The following is a 21,535-nucleotide window of genomic DNA, read 5'->3' as shown; positions in this document are numbered from 1 at the left end:
GGAAGTCCTTGACATGAACTCTGTATGTCTGTATTCCTCACCATCTCTGTTCAGTGCTTGGGAGGAACAGTAAAGATATTAATGCTAAGATGCTTTGTATTTCTTTTTTTAAGATGTGTTTTATTATTTATAGCAAAGTCAGATATACAGAGAGGAGGAGAGACAGAGAGGAAGATCTTCCATCTGATGATTCACTTGCCAAGTGAATGCAACAGCTGGTGCTGAGCCAAACTGAGGGCAGATGCCAGGAACTCTTCTGGGTCTCCCACATGGATGCAGAGTCCCAAGACTTTGGACCATCCTCAATTGCTTTCCCAGACCACAAGCAGAGAGATGGATGGAAAGCAGGGTTGTCAGGTTTAGAACCAGTGTCCATAGGGGATCCCAGCGCATTCAAGGCGAGGACGTTAGGTGCTAGGCCACTGCAGGGGCCCTAAGTTGTACATTTTCAAGAGTTCCAGGAGTGGTGAGGCCTGGCAGTAATGGAATGTGGATACAGAAACCCCAGAAGGTGGATGTCTGCTGCTTTGTAAGTGTGTCCATGTATGTCTCTTGGAATAACTTATATTGCTTGGGAGGCTGGAACATAGCTCTTCAGTTTAATGGGTGAGCTTCAGGGTAATGCCCCTTTGTTCCTCTTGGTGTTTCCATTCACACTGGATTTTCACATGAGCTTGTGATTTGCTATTTTCAAGTGGGCCCCATAATTACCAATCTTGCTAATAAAAACTCCTTAGAACACTCTAGATTGTCTGGTGTGGTCTTGCTTTCCACCCACAACACCATCCTGAAGCTGAAAGCTGAAGTGCAATTCCTTTGGCAATAACCCAGGGCTGGGATTTGAGGGAGCTAGGGTGAGCCCTGTCTCACTGCTTTTGTTTGGCAACAGCTCTAAGAGATGGGAATTGATATGCTGATTCTATCCTTTTGTTCCCTCCCCAGAGGGAGAATGTGCTCCAGGAAGGATAAGGAAATAGGGGAAAACCCAGTTCTTACACTCTGAAGGAGAATTTTACCAGGCACCAGGAGATCCTGACTGCCTACTGTCCAGTCTGCCTCCTCACATACTCCTCCAGTGCTTTCATGCACACAGCAGCCCTCTGCTTGTTCCAGGGCAGGCAGCCTAGGACAGCCTCCCCTTTCATTAAGCATGCCTGCCCTGCTGCCATGCTTGTTGCTTAAAGGCCACACCAGCTCTGGCAGTGCCCACCATATCCCCAGCCTGCCTGCTGGTGGCTATAGGGCCAGACCTCCTTAAAACACCCTGGACTTGTTTGGCGTGATCTCACTTGCACCCCACAAACATTTTTGCTAGTGCTTCAGGACAGGAGCATAGCCTTTGCTAGTCTCTTAAATTATTTACTTCACTCATTTACAACAAATAAGTGAATTAATAATAAAAAGGTATGTTCACTCTGCCGGGCAATAAGACATTGGAAAATCCCAGGGATGAGTTTTGAGTGTAACATATGGGAAATCGATATAAAGGACAGCACCTCCAAATACAACAGAGAAGCAGGGACTGTGATGAAGGACAGTGGGCAGAATTGGCCATCAGTGATTCCTGCAGCTGCTCATATCTAACGTTTCCCCCTCATATATGTGCCAAATTCTGGGTGGTGTTATGTGGCTTATTTCATTTTTAATACTCACAGTAACTGCATGAGGTCAAAACTACTTATTTTACATCAAGGATATACAAGTTGGGGGACATATATAAGAGACCAATAAAGATGTCCGGGCCCGGTGCGATGGCACAGTGGTTAAGGTCCTCACCTTGCACACCCGGGATCCCATATGGGCACCAGTTCTAATCCTGGCAGCCCCGCTTCCCATCCAGCTCCCTGCCTGTGGCCTGGGAAAGCAGCCGAGGACAGCCCAAAGCTTTGGGACCCTGCACCCGCATGGGAGACCCTCAAGAGGCTCCTGGCTTTGGATCGGCATAGCATTGGCCATTGAGCTCACTTGGGGAGTGAATCATTGGATGGAAGAGCTTCCTCTTTCTCTCTCCTCTCTGTATATCCGCCTTTCCAATGAAAAATAAACCAAATCTTTAAAAAAAAATAAAGATGACCACATTTCATGTTGGAGTGCTTAGGTTTGAATGCATGCTCTGAATCTACCTTCTTGCTATGACACACTCTGGGCAGGCAGACCCAGTGTTCAGAAAGTTAGCTGCTGGGCCACACACCCAGATTGAGTTCCTGCTTTCAGCTCTGGCCAGCTCTGGCATGCCAGTCATTTGAACAGTGAACCAGCAGGTGGAGGAACCCTGTTGTATTATCTTTGTCCTCCTATCATACAAATATATAACAAACTGAGGTTTAAGAAAGATGAGTAGCAGATTGCCTGCCAGGCTCCCTGGCATGTCAGTGGCCTTCGTTCCTGACTGGCTGCGGGGCAGTGCTGAAATCAATCAGGAGACCACCCAGCCGCTCCTGGAGGGGAATGATCAGCTCATTCACTGCATCCTGGAGGACCAGAACAAGGGCCAAGCCCACGAGTGCGTCCAGTACCAGCATGTGTTACATAGAAATCTCATTTATCTAGCTACCATTGCAGATGCAGCCCAGCCAGCACTTCAAAATACAAAAATGTTCCAGTTGGCTACTGTGAAATGAAACCAATATAATCCCTCTCCTACAAAATGGACACAAGATCTTTACCAATTCAACTACTCAGAATGTCAATCAAATCCCTATTGTAACAATGTGAAGAAGGTTAATAACTTAATTATGTTTTCAATGTAAACACTGATTTTCATAATCAAGCAGAACCCTCAAGAGATTGGCTCAGATGTCATCTTTCCTGAACAAAAGTATGTTTGGATAACAGACATGATGGGCATCTTCAAGGCCACATTTTTGTTGTACTTTAAGAAGTTTCAGCTGGGTTTGTGTGGTCAGACTCTGGCCTTGCCAAATGGAAATGCCATTGTGCCCTCCCTCCTGCCAGTTTATAAATATCTTCCTGACTGTTTTTAGGTTGCTTTGAAATAAAGCTTGCTTTTCCAGGAAGAAAAAAAAAAAAGAAAAAAGAAAGATGAGTAATTTGCCCATGGTAAATAATCAGTAAGTGGCAACATGAGATGAAATTCCACTATTAAACTCTCATTTTAATCCCAACTATTCTCTACTTTCTGATCACTGAAGGGATGAAAACAGTCACACCAAGCAAAAAGGCACCCCCAACACACACACACACACACACACACACACACAGCTGTTCTGAAGCAACATCCAGACTGCAAAGACCAAGAGTTCAAACAACAAGGTGAAGTTCACAGTACATTTGGTGGTAAGAGAACAACTGCTGGGTGGGAGACCCTGGAGGTGCTCCTGGCTCCTGGCCTTGAATCAGCTCAGCTCTGGCTGTTGCAGGCATGTGGGAAAGAGAACCAGTGGATAAAAGATTTTTCTTTCTATCTCTCTTTCTCTCTGTAATCTGACTTTCCAAAAAAAAAAAAAAAAACTAATGTATAAAACAACCACCAGCAGGTATTCTATCCTAAAACACACACACACACACACACACATACAAACACACACCCCATCATTCTCTCTGCTCTATATCTATATCTATATCTATATTTACTAAAAAGTTTGACAGAGAAGAAAACACATTGATCCAGAAGGCTGGATTGAAATGGGAGAACAGTTACTTGTATCTCTTCCCTGCTGTAGATGTGCACATCACAAAGATCCAGACTGGACAGCACCAAGTGGCCCATCAGGCTCTGTGTTGGCCCTTCTCGCACTGGCACAGCACTACCCACCATGACTGGAGACTTTCAGGAAAATTTAAAATAACAGCTTCTTCCTTTGTTTGTTTGTTGGTTTAATGGTATCTTGAGAATCTGATTTGTGAGTCAAAGAACCCACCCCCCTTTTTTAAGCTTTTATTTACTTTTATTGCAAAGTCAGATATACAGAGAAGAGGAGAGACAGAGAGGAAGATCTTCCATCCAATGATTCACTCCCGAAATGACCACAATGGCCTGTGCTGAGCCGATTCGAAGCCAGGATCCAGGAACTTCCTCCAGGTCTCCCATGCAGGTGCCAGGTCCCAAGGCTTTGGGCCATCCTCGAATGCTTTCCCAGGCCACAAGCAGGGAGCTTGATGGGAAGTGAGCTGCCAGGATTAGAACCTGTACCCATATGAGATCCTGGTGCATTCAAGCTGAGGACCCTAGCTAATAGGCCACTGCACAGAGCCCAAAATAACAACTTTTATACAATCCCTCTGAGCCTTTACTAATCCTCCAACAGCCTCACAACCACAATCTGATGCCCACCCAGCAGCGGCGAGTTCTGTGGTTTGAGGGCTATGGATGGCTGCCTATGTACCTCCATGTTCACTGTGCTTCTGGGATGTGAATCAATCCTGAAGACTCCCAGCAGCAGAGTAAACTTTTCATTTGAAGGTAAGCAAGGGTACTGAGACCTGGTCATTTTGGGAAGAGGGACTAGATCATCTTCATAGGTCAGACTGATATACCAACCTCCTTTGACACCTGTGTAGAACTTGTGATCACTGAACAATGCTGACCACCTTACACCAGTCCATGCAAAAGCTAAGGCTGAAAGCTTGTCTATTAAGACGAGGTCCTAGTACCTGGCAGATTCATGGATCAGGAGACAGGTCACATTAGGCAAGGCCATGACATGAACCAGCACATGAGAGAACCATTTCCAGGAGTATTTTGTAGAGCATGTGTAGGTCAAACCCCATGGAAATACTAGTCCCACTGGTTAGCTCAAGAATTAGGGAGATGATGTACCAAGCTAGGTGTGACAAAGGAGCCTGCCATCACTCAAGGGTAAATGAACCGACAACAGTCTGGGCTGGTAAAGCCAACAGCACCCAAATGTGCATCCCAAATAGGGTGTGGGGTATGCTGGGCTGCAATGATCTCCAGCTCATGCAAGGCCAAATGAAAGGCCAGACTATGCCTGACATTGGCCTAACACCCGAGCATATGTATGAGAACTGGGTCTGGGAGTGGGTCAAGTGGAGGAACTTGGGAAACTCTCCTGGTGTGTCATAGCTCCTGCTGCTGAACACATGGTCCAGGTCTGGGGGTCAGACAAGCTGGGCAAAGTAGCTCCAATGGCTGGATAATGTGTGGGTTGGTAATGGAACAGGGTAGACTGGGCAGGGCCGAGCAAACCTTAGCTCACAAGCAAAAATAGAAATCAAGATGAAGCACAAATCATGCTGAGCTAGGCTCTTACACCTACTGATCTGCATGAGCCAGGAATGCTAGGACACCACATTAAAGGCAAAGGCCAAGACAGGTGAGAGGCTGAGCCAAGCTGAGTCAGAGCAACCACTGGCATCCACACAATTTATGGCTTGGAACTGGCCTGGTTGGGGAGCTAAGGGTCCACCCTAGCTGAATTGGGGTTAACACTGAGGAGTGCAGTGGCTGTAGTGGAAATGGATTCTGGTCTGGATACAACTGCAGTCTCCCTTGGCACAAGTGTGGACTGGGACTGGACACACCAAGCCAGGCCAGACTCCAACACCATCTGATGTTCTGGAGGACCAGGGTAGATGTGGGATGGACTAAGCTTGGTCTCAATCCCTACTGAGCCATGTGTGAGCTGTGTTTGGGTATGGATAAGCCTTGGCTGCACTGAAACATCCAACAATAAGCAGAATGTGTTGAAGGCCAGTCTGGAAAGATCACTGTTTCTGCTAGTACTGGAGGTGGACGGAGAAGAGCTGGCCCATGAACCCACCAGTATATGCAAAATCTGGCATTGGGAGAGGTTCTGATGGAGAAGCCTGGGCAACTCCTCTGTCAGGACAAAACCCTGCAGGTAAGCACTATAAGCACAAAAGGAACAACCCATACCAGGCCAGGGAAAGGTACCCAGTACCACACATTTGGCACAGGTCAGGGGTGAACCAGGCTGAACCAGTTCACATTACTGCCGACGAATCTGAGCAACAGAACAATGTGGGTTGAACCAGTTGTGGACACATGCTGGGGTCCGTGCAGTAGGTATGGATGACACGAAGGTGTGAAGAGAACAGCTCCCTGCTTGGCAGGGCCTGGGAGCTTCCAGCTGTTTGGCAGGGCCCGGCGATTTCTCTCTGACCACCTTGACGCAGTCTCACCCCCTGTTTGCATGGACACTCAAGTATCCCACTAAGAATTCTGTAATCTATTGAGGCATTGTTTGCCCCTGTGAGATGGCTTTGGCAACTACTGTGAGCTTAAGAGTTAATGTTATTGATAATGTCTTAGTGAGTGGGCCTTTAACTGCGCACAGGAGTACAATTAAACCCATGCCATTTCTGGACACCTTATTGTGTGCCTACCCATTGCCCTGAAATCGGGCCCAGACATATAGCATGCCTTCTGGGAAACGGCTTAACAAGAATTTTACAAACTAATGGAAGTGATGGGAGTAAGAGCTGAAACTGCTATGGCAAAAATATAGTTGCTGTGACCTTAAAGGTTAACCTGTCCTTGCAACTCTTTAGAGCATAGAAAATGTAGCTGCTTTAGCCACTTTCATAATCTTTTAACTAGAGGAAATATAGGATGATTCTATTAACATCACAGAGATATACTTTTGATTATTGTTTGATTGCTTATGAGGCGGTAGAGCCTGCAGTCGTAGGGGGATTTAATGTTTGAAACTTTTTGTCTTAGATCCTTATATTTTTTCTCTTTTGATGTATTTCTCCCGTTATGTGATAGATAAAGTTGTGAAAATAAAATGTAGTAAGAATGTTTTACTAATTAGTAGGTAACCATCTGTGCCTTGGCCTTGGAGTTCTGGCTGTCACCTAGTGGCCACTTCTGAAGAATGAATAACGGCTTGCTTTAAAGAAACTGATTATAGTAACTTACAGAATTATCTTTAAGAGCACCTGGTTGACCATGAAGTAAAGATTAATTGAACATCTGTGCATGCTGTCATAGTTCTAAAGTAAAAGATAAAAAATCAAACGTTTGTGCAGAAGTTTGTGATGTGTCTAAGAAAATAAAAAGAACAGCTTCTTCTTGAGCATGCTGAATGCTGAAAGCTGAAAGCAAGCAAGCAAGCAAGAAAGCAGCAAAAACGCAACAAGTGTCTGTGTCTTTCTTTATCGCCGACTCCACGCACCCTTCTCGAGCTCCGAACTCAGCTGGAGCTGGACTCCGGCAAGTGGCGCCCAACGTGGGGCTCGACGAAGGTAAGTCTTTTCTCTCTTGTTCTTTGCGGCGTGGATAGGACTTCACCCAGGGTGCTGCAGGCCCCCTGACAGAAGGTCAGGTTAGGAGGGGTGAATAGTCAAAACATTTCTTGAGAAGTTTTGTACCCTCTGTTACTATAGAGTTAAAATGGGACAGAGTGCATCCAGCGACAGAAGCCTGTACGCTGATATTATTAAGCATACTTTACAAAAGAGAGGCATTAAGGTTAGTAAAAAAGAGCTTTCAGCATTTTTACAGTTTATACGGACAATTAGTCCTTGGTTCCCAGAGGAGGGAACTTTAGATTTACAAACTTGGGATCAGGTAGGGAATGACATCAAGAAGTGGTATCAGAGCCACGGGGGAGCTGACATGCCTTCCTCAACCTATGCTATTTGGACAGTATTGAGACAAACACTGGATACGGGGAAAGATGCTTATGCCCCGTCCTCCCCGACTGCTCCACCTATGGAACACACTCCCTTGATTAATCGTAAAAAGGGACGCTCAGGTTCCACTTATGGCTCTATGGAAAGTGTCCGTCTTGAAGATAAGGTAAATTATTGTAAAAATGATCAGGAAGGCTTATCAGATGAGGAAGAAGATCTTTTAAAACCAGAAACATCTAGACCAGGAGTTAAGGATTGTAAAAAAGGGCAAACAGTTGAAGTATATGAAAAAGGGCAGACAGTTGAATTACATGATGGGTGGTCTCCTGCTGTTGATGATAAACCTTCAAGGTATTCGGCTAAGCAGTTTGAGCCCTTTCCAGCTAGACCAGACCCAGCAAAGGTTGGCTTTAGAGGAGCAATGCAGCAGGCGCATAAGGAAGGTGATTTTTTCTGTTTTCCTGTTATCTATGAATGGGATGAACCTGAATGGGAGCCGTTGTCTTATAAGCTTATTAAAGAAATAAAGCATGCTGTCTCTGACTACGGACCAAACTCCCCTTATACTATGACAATGGTGGAGGGACTAGCAGCAAAGTGGATGACTCCATATGATTGGTTTCAGGTTGCTAAGGCTTGCCTCACAGGAGGAAGCTTCCTTTTGTGGAAAATGGAATATGAGGAATTAGCTAAAGCAGAAGTAAAGTCTCATGGATCTGTGAGGCGTGGCAAGTCTCTTACCTTAGACATGCTTTTAGGACAGGGCACTCATCTTGGTGTTTCAGAACAACTTACTCTGCCTAAGGAGACATTACAGCTTATCTCCTCCCTGGCACTAGGAGCATGGAAACGCCTGCCGTCTCCAGATCAAAAGTCTTCAGGTTTTGTAAATGTTAAGCAGAAGCCTGAGGAGCCTTTTGAAGATTTTGTAGCTCGACTTACTGAAGCAGTAAGCCAGACAGTAATTAACAATACAGCTACAGATCTCATAGTTAAACAGCTAGCTTTTGAGAATGCTACTCCAACTTGCCAGACCTTAATTCAGCCAGTGAGAAGGACAGGAGATTTGTCAGACTATGTTAGAGCTTGTGCTGAGGTAACTCCAACTTACATGCAAGGGTTAACTATTGCCGCAGCTCTTCAAGGTCAAACTGCTACTCATGTTTTAAGGAACATGAGAAGTAATCAAGGAAATCAAAAAAGAAACAATTGTTATTCCTGTGGCAGAGTAGGGCATTTCAGCCACAGTTGTCCCACCAAAAATTTGTCTCAGAATTTCAGACAGGAAAAAACTTATGTGGACAATCCTAAACCTAATATAAATCCTCCTCGCACTATCTGCCCGCGATGTGAGAAAGGATTTCATTGGCAGAAGGATTGTCGATCTAAACTTCACAAGAATGGGACTGTTTTATTGCCTCAAAGCCAATTTAATTTGAGTAATCAGCCTGTCCAAGCTCAGATGCAGGGAAACGGGAGGCGGGCCCAGTCCCGGGCCCCCCAAATAATGGGGACACTACAAGCTTCTTTCAACCCTTTCCTGCAGCCAGGCGGGTCTCAGACCTCCAGCGTGCCACCCCAGGCAGCGCAGGACTGGACCTCAGCTCCTCCACCTCAGCAATATTAACCCCTGACTCGCCAGTTGTTTGCCTGGCCACCGGAGTTTTTGGACCTTTGCCAGTAGGAACTATGGGACTTATTTTAGGGAGAAGCTCCACCTCTCTACAAGGAATCCAAGTTATTCCTGGGGTGGTGGATGCTGACTATTCTGGTGAAATTCAGGTTATGATAGGGCCACCAACAAAAACTATTGTCATCCACCCTGGTCAAAGAATTGCTCAGTTAATTATTATACCTTATTTTAACATGGGCAGCTCAGCTTCCCAGCTTCCTCGAGGTAAGAATGCATTTGGCTCCAGTAATGCAGCTTTTTGGGTTCAGGAAATTCAGTCTCAGCGACCTACTAAAGTGTTAGAAATTCAAGGGAGAAAGTTTCTTGGCCTGATGGACAAAGGAGCTGATGTATCTTGCATAGCTGGGAAAGATTGGCCTTCTTCCTGGCCTACTCAGATGACTCCTTCACATCTTGTGGGGCTTGGTCATGCCTCTAATGTAGCTAAAAGTTCTCAAGTCCTGCCTTGGTCAGATGGGGAGCAGCAAGGAACCTTTGCTCCTTACGTTGTGCCGTCTCTCCCCATCTCCTTGTGGGGAAGGGATGTCATGGCACAAATGGGCCTTTTACTTGTGAGTCCTAATGAGCTTGTAACCTCACAAATGCTACAGATGGGTTTCCATCCTGACAGAGGCCTGGGTAAGTCTCTGCAGGGAAGGACATGTCCTGTCTCCATCCGACCAAAGCATGACAAAGCAGGCTTAGGATATCAGGATTTTTTATCGGGGCCACTGTCCAAATAACAGCACCCTATAATATGGACCTCCTCTACGCCTGTGTGGGTAGAGCAGTGGCCCCTAACCTCAGAAAAATTACAGGCAGCATCTCAGTTAATCAATGAGCAACTTTTATTAGGACATTTGGAACCTTCTACTAGTCCTTGGAATACTCCAATTTTTGTCATTAAGAAAAAATCAGGAAAATGGAGATTACTTCAGGATTTAAGGAAAATTAATGCTGTTATGGAGCCCATGGGAGCTCTTCAGCCAGGATTGCCCTCCCCTGTTGCTGTTCCGAGGGGAGATAATGTCATTGTTGTGGATTTACAGGACTGTTTCTTCACTATTCCTCTGCATCCTAGTGATAGGCCTAAATTTGCTTTTAGCCTGCCTTCTACTAATTTAAAACGGCCTTTTCAACGATTTCAATGGAAAGTTCTGCCCCAAGGTATGAAAAACAGTCCAACCTTGTGTCAAAAATTTGTGGATTTAGCCTTACAGGAGTTTAGGGAAAGACTTCCAACAATTTATGTTATCCACTATATGGATGATATATTAATTTCTCACAGGGACAGAGCTTTTCTACAAACAGCCCTTACTCAATTAATCGAAGTCTTGACCAAGCATGGCTTGATAATAGCTCCTGAAAAAATTCAAGTACAACCTCCTTATAATTTTTTAGGACGACAAATACATTCTGATTTTGTTTCACCCCAAACTTTACAGATCAGGATGGATAATTTAACAACTCTTAATGATTTTCAAAAACTTTTGGGAGATATAAATTGGTTACGTCCCTATTTAAGATTAACTACTGCTGACCTTCAGCCTTTGTTTAATATATTAAGAGGAGACTCTAACCCACGGTCTCCACGATTACTGACAGATGAGGCAAAGAAGGCATTACAGTTGTTTGAATCTAAATTATCTCAAAACAGAGTTCTTAGAATTAACTATAACCTCCCTTGGCAATTAATTATTCTGCCCACTGTTCATACCCCAACTGGATGCTTGTGGCAACAAGGGCCTTTAGAATGGCTACACCTCCCTTCCATGCATAAAAAGGTTATTACTCCTTACTGTGTTTTGATTTCTACCTTAATCACAAAAGGACGTTATAGGAGTAAGGAACTGTTTGGTAAAGATGTAGATGAAATAATTATTCCTTACAGCTCTGAACAGCTTACTTACTTAATATCAGAGGATGAGACATGGCAAATTGCACTCTTAACCTTTGTGGGTAAAATTTCACATCATTTACCCAAAAATCCTCTTTTACATTTTATTAAAAACCATCCTGTTATATTTCAAAAAACTTGTTCCTCAACTCCTGTGCCTCAACCTGCTTCTTTAGTCTTTACAGATGGATCATCAAATGGAATGGCTTCTTTAATTATAGATTCTCAAAAATTTTCCTTTAAGACAGAGGAGAAATCAGCCCAGAGAGTGGAACTCTGTGCTGTTATTGAGGCATTTAAATGTTTAAAGGATGTTGCTTTTAACCTTTATACAGATTCATCTTATATTGCCACCCTTTTCCCACATATAGAAACTACTCCTTTAACTGGCAGCCACATTGCTATTATTGCCTTGCTTACTCAGCTACAGAATCTAATTTATCTTAGGAACTTGCCTTTTTTTGTCGGACATGTGAGAGCACATTCTAATCTGCCCGGACCGATGCATGAGAGCAATGCACTCGCTGACTCTCTAACTAAGATTGTGGGTACAGTTCAGGCTGCAAGAGAGAATCATGCTCTTCACCATCAAAATGCTACTGCACTTAGATTCCAGTTTCATCTCCCCCGCGAGGTGGCTCGAGCTATTGTGCGAGAATGTGCAGTCTGTCCTGAGGTGCATTCCGCCCCTAAGATGGGAGTTAACCCTAGAGGTTTACGGCCTAATGATTTATGGCAAATGGATGTAACTCACATTTCCAGCTTTGGACAAGTGGCATATGTGCATGTTGTTGTTGATACCTTTTCACATGTAATTTGGGCTATGGCTCGAACTGGGGAAGCAGTTAAAGATGTTACACAACATTTATGTGCTTGCTTTGCAGTACTTGGTTGTCCTAAAGCTATAAAGACAGACAATGCTCCAGCATATACTTCTAAGACATTTCAATCATTTTGTTCTATGTTTTCTATTTCTCACTCCACTGGAATTCCTTATAACCCCCAAGGTCAAGCTATAGTTGAGCACAACACATATCAGCACACATTACAGCTGGAATTGGGGGTGGGCTGGGCCAGGCAGGCTACAGCACCCACTAGCAAATGCCAAGGTGAGGAGGGCCATGCCAGATTGGGCTGCAGTGCTGGTAGGAACCAGGGAGGGAGGGGTAAAGCTGCAGATGGCACCCTTGGAGGAACATCTCATCCATCGCACAGCATGAGTTGATACCAGGCAGGGATATAACATCTGTGGGCCTCATGCAAGCCTGATCAGGGAAGAGCCATGCTTGATTGACTGTCCCTACTGGGGCAAACATAAAGCAGAATGGGTGAGGGTTGATTGGGCTTTACAATAGCATCAGATAGCAGATGCTGGCTCCAGTGGCTAATCTGTCAAGTTATACTACAGAACCACCTGCAGAGTACATGATCCGGGGGTGAGAGTGATTTAGGAGGGAAATAGTGGCGCTTCCCTCTTGGATTGCCACTCCCACTGGAGAGCATGAAAACCAGCACTGGGGCCAGGGTGGCTGGACAGAACGACACCCACCACCATTTGTGTGGCCTGGATAGTGGAGCTGGTTAGGTTAAACTAGGCTTTAATGCCCACCGGCATGTATGAGAGTTGAATGGGATGTGGGACAGACTGAACTAGTCTGCTGCACATACTGGCAAGCATGGGAACTAGCACAGGGGGCAGGACTGATGGGAGTTATTGTGGGGGGCTCCAACTAGACTGCTGCTCCCAGTGGTTTATGTGAGAGCAAAGTGTGTGCTGGGCAGCATCAGACTGGACTGCAACATCCATTGGTACCAGAGGAAGACAGGGTTGGAAATAGAACAAAACTAGCAACTGCAACCACCAGCTGATTGTGGCAATGGACAGTACCTGGCCCTGTACTTACAAGTACACACAAGAATCTTGTCCAGAATCACCTCAAAGTTTCTTTGGGGATTTCACCAAACTGCCAGACTCAGAACCCTACCCATGAAGAGAAGTGCAGGTTCCATGATACGCCCTGGAGTACAAGTGCCAGAGCCTAGCCTCCTCAGTGGCTCAGACAGAGCAGTGGAGAGCACAACCAGGTACATATGGAGGATATGGCAGTCTATGGGAACCTGCAGAGGATACCTTGCACCACAACAGAGGGCAAATCAAATAAATCAGCTACCCCAGCCATATGTTGGCAGTGAAAAACTGGGCAAATGGAGACGCTAAGATGGACTATGTCAATCAGTGGATTCTGCAGCAACTTCATTGTGCTTAGAATGGAGAGATTGGGGCGTGGCGCCATGGCCTAGTGCGTAAGGTCCTCGCCTTGAGCACTCCGGGATCCCATATGGTGGCCTGTTCTAATCCAGGCAGCCCGCTTCCCATCCAGCTCCCTGCTTGTGGCCTGGGAAAGCAGTCGAGGACTGCCCAAAGTATTGGGACCCTACACCCATGTGGGAGACCCAGAAGAACTCCTGGCTCCTGGCATCAGATTGGTGCAGTACCAGCCATTGCGGTCACTTAGGGAGTGAATCATTTGACAGAAGATCTTCCTCTTTGTCTCTCCTCCTCTCTGTATAACTGGCTTTCTGATAAAAAAAAAAAAGAAATAAAAAAATAAATAAATATTAAAAAAAGAAAAGAAAAAGAATGCCTTGATTGCCAGCAATTCATAACTGTTGAACTATCAAAACCACTTGAGCAAGACCCTTGGAGCATATTCCATGTTGGAAACCTGGGATAGGTGGGAGGCCGGGTGGGGCTTCTCCTTTTATCTTCCCCTTTACCCCAGATACAGAAAAAGAGAGAATGTGGAAATAATACTCTTACCCACTTCCTGGAGCCCTTGAACCTTTATGCCCTAATTAACCATGTAAAGATTGTAAAAAACAAAAAATTATGAGACGCATATACTATAAGATATTCAGTTGAAATGACTCCGTTGCACAACCGAGGGGTACACCCCTGCGGCCAGGGCCTGAGGCGCAGCCCGAGAGGCCGCCATGTGATCAGGCAGTGCGCTGATCTGCCCGGCTGCCCGGCCCCATCTGGGTCCTCCCTTTGCAGCCTGTGCGGGGCCGTCCAAGAGATCCCACGCCAATGGCTGTTCAAACTTCAGGCTGGCCCCCAAATGGACACTCTCAGATTCCCCAGCCGGGGGCCCTGTGTAGACTTGGAGCAGACACCCGTTCCCTCCCTTCATGATTCGATTGTAGCACAGAGACGATGGATGATGAGGACGGGAGATGCTTACTGGACATGATTTGTGACCCCCAGGCCCTCCATAACTTCCTGCATGGATCCAAGAAGCTCGATAGTGATGACCTCCTGGACAATGCTGGCAAGGCCCAGGGTGCCTTCCATGAAAGCCCAGGACTGCAAGTCCAGGAAGTTTCCAGTAACCATCTGAACCCAGAGCCCAGCCAGCCAGCCCCCAGTGTGGACCTGGACTTCCTGGAAGATGACATCCTGGGCTCGCCAGCCACCGGAGGCAGGGCAGCAGACAGTGGGGGCACCAACCCTGTGACATCCTCCAGCAAAGCTTGCTGGAGCCACGCTCACCATCCCTCCCACCACAGCCCAAGGCACCGCAGAACCTGACTTTCATGGCAGCTGACAAGGCTGGCCAGAATGTGGTATTGTCAGGCTTCCCCATGCCTGCCTTGCAGGCCAGCCTCTTCAAGCAGCCACTGACCACCGCAACTGGGGCGGTGCCACCGCAGCCACCAGGCACCCTGAGCAAGCCCATGAGTGTGCACCTGCTGAACCAGGGCAGCTGTATCGTTATCCCTGCCCAGCACAATCTGCCTGGCCAGAACCAGTTCCTGCTGTCCGGCGTCCCCACCGTCCAGGTCCCGCAACCACTCTCCGCCCTGCCAGCCAATGTGGGTGGCCAGATCCTGGCTGCCGAGGCCCCTCACACAAGCAGACAGCTCATCGCCAACCCCATCCTCACAAACCAGAACTTGGCGACCCCGATGAGCCTGGGCCCTGTGCTGGCCCCGCCCTCAGGTGCACACAGCACTGCCACACACATCCTCTCTGCTGCACCCATCCAGTGGGCCAGCCCACGCTCTTCCAGATGCCTGTGTTGCTGGTGGCGGGCAGCCTGCCTGCACAGAGCCAGCCTACAGCCCCGGGCCCCACCACCACCACCACAGTCCTGCAGGGCATCACCCTGCCTCCCAGCACCGTGGCCATGCTCAATGCCCCCATAGGCTGGTGCAGCCAGCAGCTCTTCCCGCTGCTGTGGCGGCTGCCTTCTCCACCACTACCACCAGGGGGCCACCCCGTGCTCACCATGCAACCCACCCCATCAGCACCCCCTGCCGCCAGCACGCTGCTGCCCCTGGACCTCCAGCAGGCACAGGTACATCTCCCGGTTTGCTGGCCTCCTCCCAGCCCTAAGTGTGACCAAGGGCCCTGTACCTTAACTACAGCTGAAGAAGGCCCCTGCCCTGCAACCCAGCAAGGAGGCCTGTTTCCTGGAGCATTTGCACAAATACCAAGGGTCTGTGCTGCACCCGGACTGCAAGATCGCCTCCCCTCCCTGCAGTGCCTGCTGCTCTACCATATGTACCAGGGCGCCCTTTCCTCCCCCAGCGACTACCACAAGGTGGAAGAGAAATTTGAGGCGGTCTCCACCCAGTTACTGAAACGTACCCTGGCCGTTGCATCTGCCCACCAAGCTTGTGATCCGGCATGGCAGGGATGGTGGATTGCCTTCCATGACCTTGGCCCAGGCGTCCTCCCACCTGTCCTCCTCTTGGTACGCTGCCTCTTCCCTGGATGCCAATGAGGACGGGCCCACGCCCTCCCGCAACCACCCGCCCATTAAGACATATGAGGCGCGGAGCTGCATTGGTCTCAAGCTCAAGATCAGACAGGAGGCCAGGCTCAGCAAGGTGGTGCAAAACACAGCGCTGGACCCCGTGCACCAGCCGTCCCCTACGCCCCAGAGCGCCCAGCCTTGCAGCGCCCACCCCCGCCACCACCAACCCCGGCCGGCCAGATGAACGGCATTGTGGACCACACGCCACTGCCAGCGCCACCCGCCACTCACAAGGCCCCGGGCACACGCCAACCAGGCCGCGCCTGCCACTATGCAAGAGCTATCCAGAGCATGCGGCCACCAGCACCACGCCCCTGCCCGCCAAGGTGGTGAAGGCCACAAGCAGCCTCATCCGCGAGCTGGTGGCCATGGAGGACAAACTGTAGCAGCGGCTAGTTAAGGGCACAACCCACCCAGCCGCCCAACCCCGGGTGGGGATGCCGGCTGGGAGGCCCCCACAATGCCACCTGCCAAGCAGTGCAAGTCCGAGTGCCCAGACATGGAACAGGTCAGCTTCTCGAGCCACAGTCCACAGGACAATAGTCTCACAGAGCACTTGGAAAGTGCCATCAACAGCATCCTGAACCTGTAGCAGGTGCTGGGCCGGCCACATGGTGCGCTAGCACCTGCCACCTCCTCGCAACACTTGCACCAGCCCTACGCCTACCCATCCTCCAGTTTCAAAGGTGGACTGGGCCACCAGGACATTGAACAGAAAACAGCAGACAGCCGGGACTGCCCATCCAATGACTGAGTTATTGCAGTCACCAGGGCCGTCTGGCGGACATGCAGGAGTGGGGTGCGCACCTAGGGTAATGGCCCCTCCTTCCCACCCTCCCCCCCCACAGCCCCCAGTGCCCATGCCCACCACAGCTCACACTAGCGAGGGGCCAGCAGGAGGGCACCCACAGCAGGGAGGGTCGGCCCTGACCACACAGCAGCCCTAGAGGAAACCAGAGGTTGGTGGGGATTAAGCAGGGTCCCCCAACCTCCCCCTGTGTCCTCCCCACGACCCGCACAGCCGCCCCTCACCCTTCTGCTGGGATCCTAGTGCAGCCATCAGAAACTGGGGTACTCCCTGGCCCCCAACACATACCCGCACCTGCACGGCTTCACAGTCTTCCTCTGCCTTCAACCACCCACTCCACGTTTTAAAGTCCCAGAGGCAGAACTAATTGTGTAAGATAATTTTTTTGTACTGTATTTATTGTGTAACGATTTTTTGAAAGGAGAATCCTGTACATTTAGAACTCTTGTAAATTAAAAGCCGATCCTTTAAAAAAAAACTGAAAAAAAAAATAAAAAATAAAATAAAATGAGGAGATGTGGGCATCTAATAGAGTGGATGAGAAACTGCTTAGGAGACGCTCACCCTACACTGGACTGTCTGTGTTTGTGTTATCGCTCCACAACAAAGTCCATCTCGCTGCTAACGCACTCCCTGGAAGCAGGCAGGGAATTTCTCAAGTATGGGAGTCACTGCACCTGCTATCATGGACACAGATTTAGTTCCTGGCTCCTGTTTTTGACCTGACCTTGTCACAATCTTGAACACTTTAAGGAGTTAACCAGATGGTAGATCCCTCTGTCTCTATGTCTTGTACAAATGAAATAAATTAATAAAATTTATATTAAAATAAGAGAAAAACTTTTTTTAAAGATTTATTCATTTTTATTGGAAAGATTAGGAGAGACAGAGAGGAAGATCTTCCGTCCATTGATTTACTTCCCAAGTGACCACAATGGCCTGCATTGTTTCAAAGTGAACTCAGGAGCCAGGAACTTCCTCCAGGTCTCCCACACAGGTGCAGAGTCCCAAGACTTTGGACTGTCCTCAACTGCTTTCCTGGGCTGCAAGCAGGGAGCTGGACTGGAAGTGGGGGTGCCGGGATTACAACCTGAGAACGGATCCTGGTGCGTTCAAGCCAAGGACTTTAGCCACTGTTCCAGGCCCGAGAAAAGTAATTTAAAAACAAGAAGTGGCATGGCTGTTTACTGCAGCTTTTCACACACAAGTTTGAAGACCACATGATTCTTCCCAGTGATTCTAAATACAGCAGCATATTATGTGAAAGAAAACCTCATAGAACAGCAAGGGAAGGTACACACTGACTGGCAGTAATCAGGACAAGTTAATGCTACAGTATCAGTGTCCAGCCAGTGGGAACTGCTACTTAACAATGTATCAGAGATCTCAGTTAACTCTACATGAGAAAACAATAACATCTAACAAGTCCTAGAGAAACACAAAATAAATAAGTGCACATGGAACAAATCTTAGACTCAACCCTTCTACCTTAATACACCATCAGAATTTATCCACAATTTCTAACCTAAGAATATTGACCCATATGGAAAGCACTTGACATAATTAGCATATGAGAAATAAAAAGCAAGAAAAATATTATCACCAGTGTCAAAAGCTAAAGCAGGGCCCAGCCCGGTGGCCTAGCAGCTAAAGTCCTCTCCTTGAACATGCCAGGGTCCCATATTGGTGCCAGATCTCATCCAGGCAGCCCTGTTTCTTTTCCAGCTCTCTTCTTGTAGACTGGGAAGGTAGTCCAGGATGAACCCAAGCCTTGGGAACCTGCACCCACAAGGGAGACCTGGAAGAGGCTCCTGGCTCCTGCTTTGAATTGGTATGGCTCCAGGCATTGCATTCACTTGGGGAGTGAATCATCAGACAGAAGATCACCTTCTCTGTCTTTTCTCTATATATCTCTGTCTTTGCAATGAAAATAAATAATTAAAAAAATGAGTGCTTCTATAAAAAACAAACAAACAAAAATCCCTAAATTGAAGGCCAGCATTGTGGTATAATGTGTAAAGCTGCAAACGGCAACACCAGCATCCCATATGGAATCAGCTATTCCACTTCCAGCCCAGCTCTCTGTGAATCTCCTGGGAAAAGCAGTGGAAGATCATCCAAGTGCCTGGGCCCTGATCACCCACATGCAAGACCTGGAGGAAGCTGCAGGCTCCAGGACTCAGTTTGGTCCAGCACTGGTTATTTCAGCCATCAGGGTAGAGAGCCAGTGGATAGAAGATCTCTGCAGCCTAGTTTTTAACTCTCAGTTGAAAATACTCAAATAAAACAAACAAAACTTAAAGAGAAAAGAAAGATATTTTTAAGGTTTATTTATTCATTAGAAGGCAGGGAGAAAGAGATCCATCTTCTAGTTAACTCCATATATGACAGAACTTTCTGGACCAAAATAAAGCACGGAAAGTAGAGCTTCTTCTGGGTGCCCCACAGGGGAGCAAGAACCCACGCATTGGGGACGTGTTAGGCTGCTTTCCTAGATGTTGTAGTGAGGAACAGAACTGCAAAGGAAGCAGCCACATCTTGAACCCATATGCAGGTAGCAGCTTGATTCACTGTGATACCACATTAGTAGAAAATACAATTTAAGCCATCACAAACATCAATCATCAGACAGTGCTAGGATTCAGTCACCTCTGCAGATGGAAGAGCAAAGAGGCCAAGGCCTGAACTGACAAGGAATTTTTTCTCAATAGGTATGCAGTTTATATTGCTTCCAGTCTTACTGAATGCATGCAGAAATAAAGTTGTCAATAACAATTTTCCTTCACTGAGACCATTAAAATAAACTCAAGTTCCATGCAAGAGAGCAAAGATGTGACATCCCAATCAGGGCACAGCATTCCTGCCTAGGTTTGCAAACTGGAAATCAAAGCACCAGGACATGACAGAGAATGAGCTCTGGGAAGCAGCCTGCTTACACTTCACAGGGAGACCCACACTCAGCAGCTTCCCCACGTTCCCAGGCCTTGGGGATCACTCTCACTGAGGACACAGTGCCCAGGGGGGCTCACTGCACTGATGGAGGGAATCCTAAGCAGATAGAAATGTGCCAGTGTGGATATGGAAATTCCTCACAGCCTGCAGTATTTCCTCCTGCAGCATCTTAGCTCTCTGATGCAACCACACATTTAAGATTAAGTGAATGCTTTGGCCTCTGTGATTTTAACACCTGATGTGCTATGTTTGCTTAATACAAATTTACTACCAAAAACGAATCACACACAATTCAATTATTTCATCATCTGCAATTAGTAGAAGACTCAGGATCAAGGCTCAATCTCAAGGTGCATGTGAATATTAGTGAACAGGGGGTGTCAACTCTTTCAATTCTTTTGTCCACATTAACAAAGGCCTAAGCCCAAATCCTAATGGTTGAAATCCTCCCCTTGCATGGGCCAGGATCCCAAGTAAGTTCCAGTTCTAATTCCTGTGACCTCCACTTCCCATTCAACTCCCTGCCTGTGGCCTGGGAAAGCAGTTGAGGACAGCTCAAAGCCTTGGAAACATGCCCCCATGTGGGAGACCTAGAACAGGATATGGGCTCCTGGCTTTGGATCAGCACAGCTCAGGCCTTTGCAGTAACTTCAGGAATGATTCAATAAACAGAAAAAGCTTCCTCTCTGTCTATCCTCTATTTTGTATAACTGCTTTCCAATAAAAATCAAATTAAATTTAAACATGACCCTTGTCCAAGATATGGAGCACAAATGGCACTATTTATTAAACCAGTCAAATTCACTCATTTTTTTTTACCCTTTCTGCCACCAAAGTTGCACCACAGTAAATATTCCCTGAAATAACTTATGAAACCAGTCAGAAATACACTCACAACCTGATAAGTGTCCTCAAATACCACAATTTTACCTTCACCAAGATTCTTTGTTGGTACAAATTACCCTTTGACTAAACCAACTTGTGGATGCAAAATGAAACTGCTATATATTCCAAGCTCATCACCCTAGGATTTACCTGGGCCTTTGCCAAAATTTTACTCCCTAGGTAGCCAAGACTGTGACAACCCAGAGTGCATCACTCATTTCTTTACATGGCATTAGTAATTCACCAAGAAATGGAGCCTTGGATAGGTAAAGAAATTATTAATGCTTCAAGGGGTTAGCTATAAAAACTAGATGCAACCCAATTGATGCCCTCCACTTTTAAGGCATCAGCTGCCACACTGAATGGCAACCTGCCAATACTCTGCTATCTTTCAGGAGGAACTAGTGAGCCAGAGGATAAGTTAGTCATGTTTCTTTGTTACAAATTGTTTAGGGCCAGGCACAGTGGCCTAGTGGGTTAAGTCCTCGCCTTGAACATGCCGGGGTCCCATTTGGGCAAAGGATCTAATCCTGGCAGTTCCACTGCCCATCCAGCTCCCTGTTTGGGGCCTGGGAGAGCAGTAGAAGATGGCACAAAGTCTTGGGACCCAGCACCTAAGTGGGAAATGTAGAGGAAGTTCCTGGTTCCCTGCTTCAAATTGGTGAAGCACCAGCCATTGTGGTCACTTGGGGAGTGAACCATTGGATAGAAGATCTTCCTCTCTGTCTCTCCTGTCTGTATATCTACTTTTCCAATAAAAATAAATAAATCTTAAAAAAAAAATGTTTTGAAACCGAGACAAGCAAAAAGTGTGTAGTGAACACTCTGTAAATGTTTCAATGGGGGATCACAAGTTGTGGAGATTCTAATAAAATGCATGCACTTAAGGAAGGTAAAAGGAGATGTAGTAAGAT

The sequence above is a fragment of the Ochotona curzoniae genome, unplaced genomic scaffold (assembly GCF_017591425.1).
Source record: "Ochotona curzoniae isolate NIBS_2020 unplaced genomic scaffold, NIBS_Ocur_1.0 patch200, whole genome shotgun sequence".
NCBI lineage: Eukaryota > Metazoa > Chordata > Mammalia > Lagomorpha > Ochotonidae > Ochotona > Ochotona curzoniae.
This window is presented reverse-complemented; position numbering follows the sequence as displayed.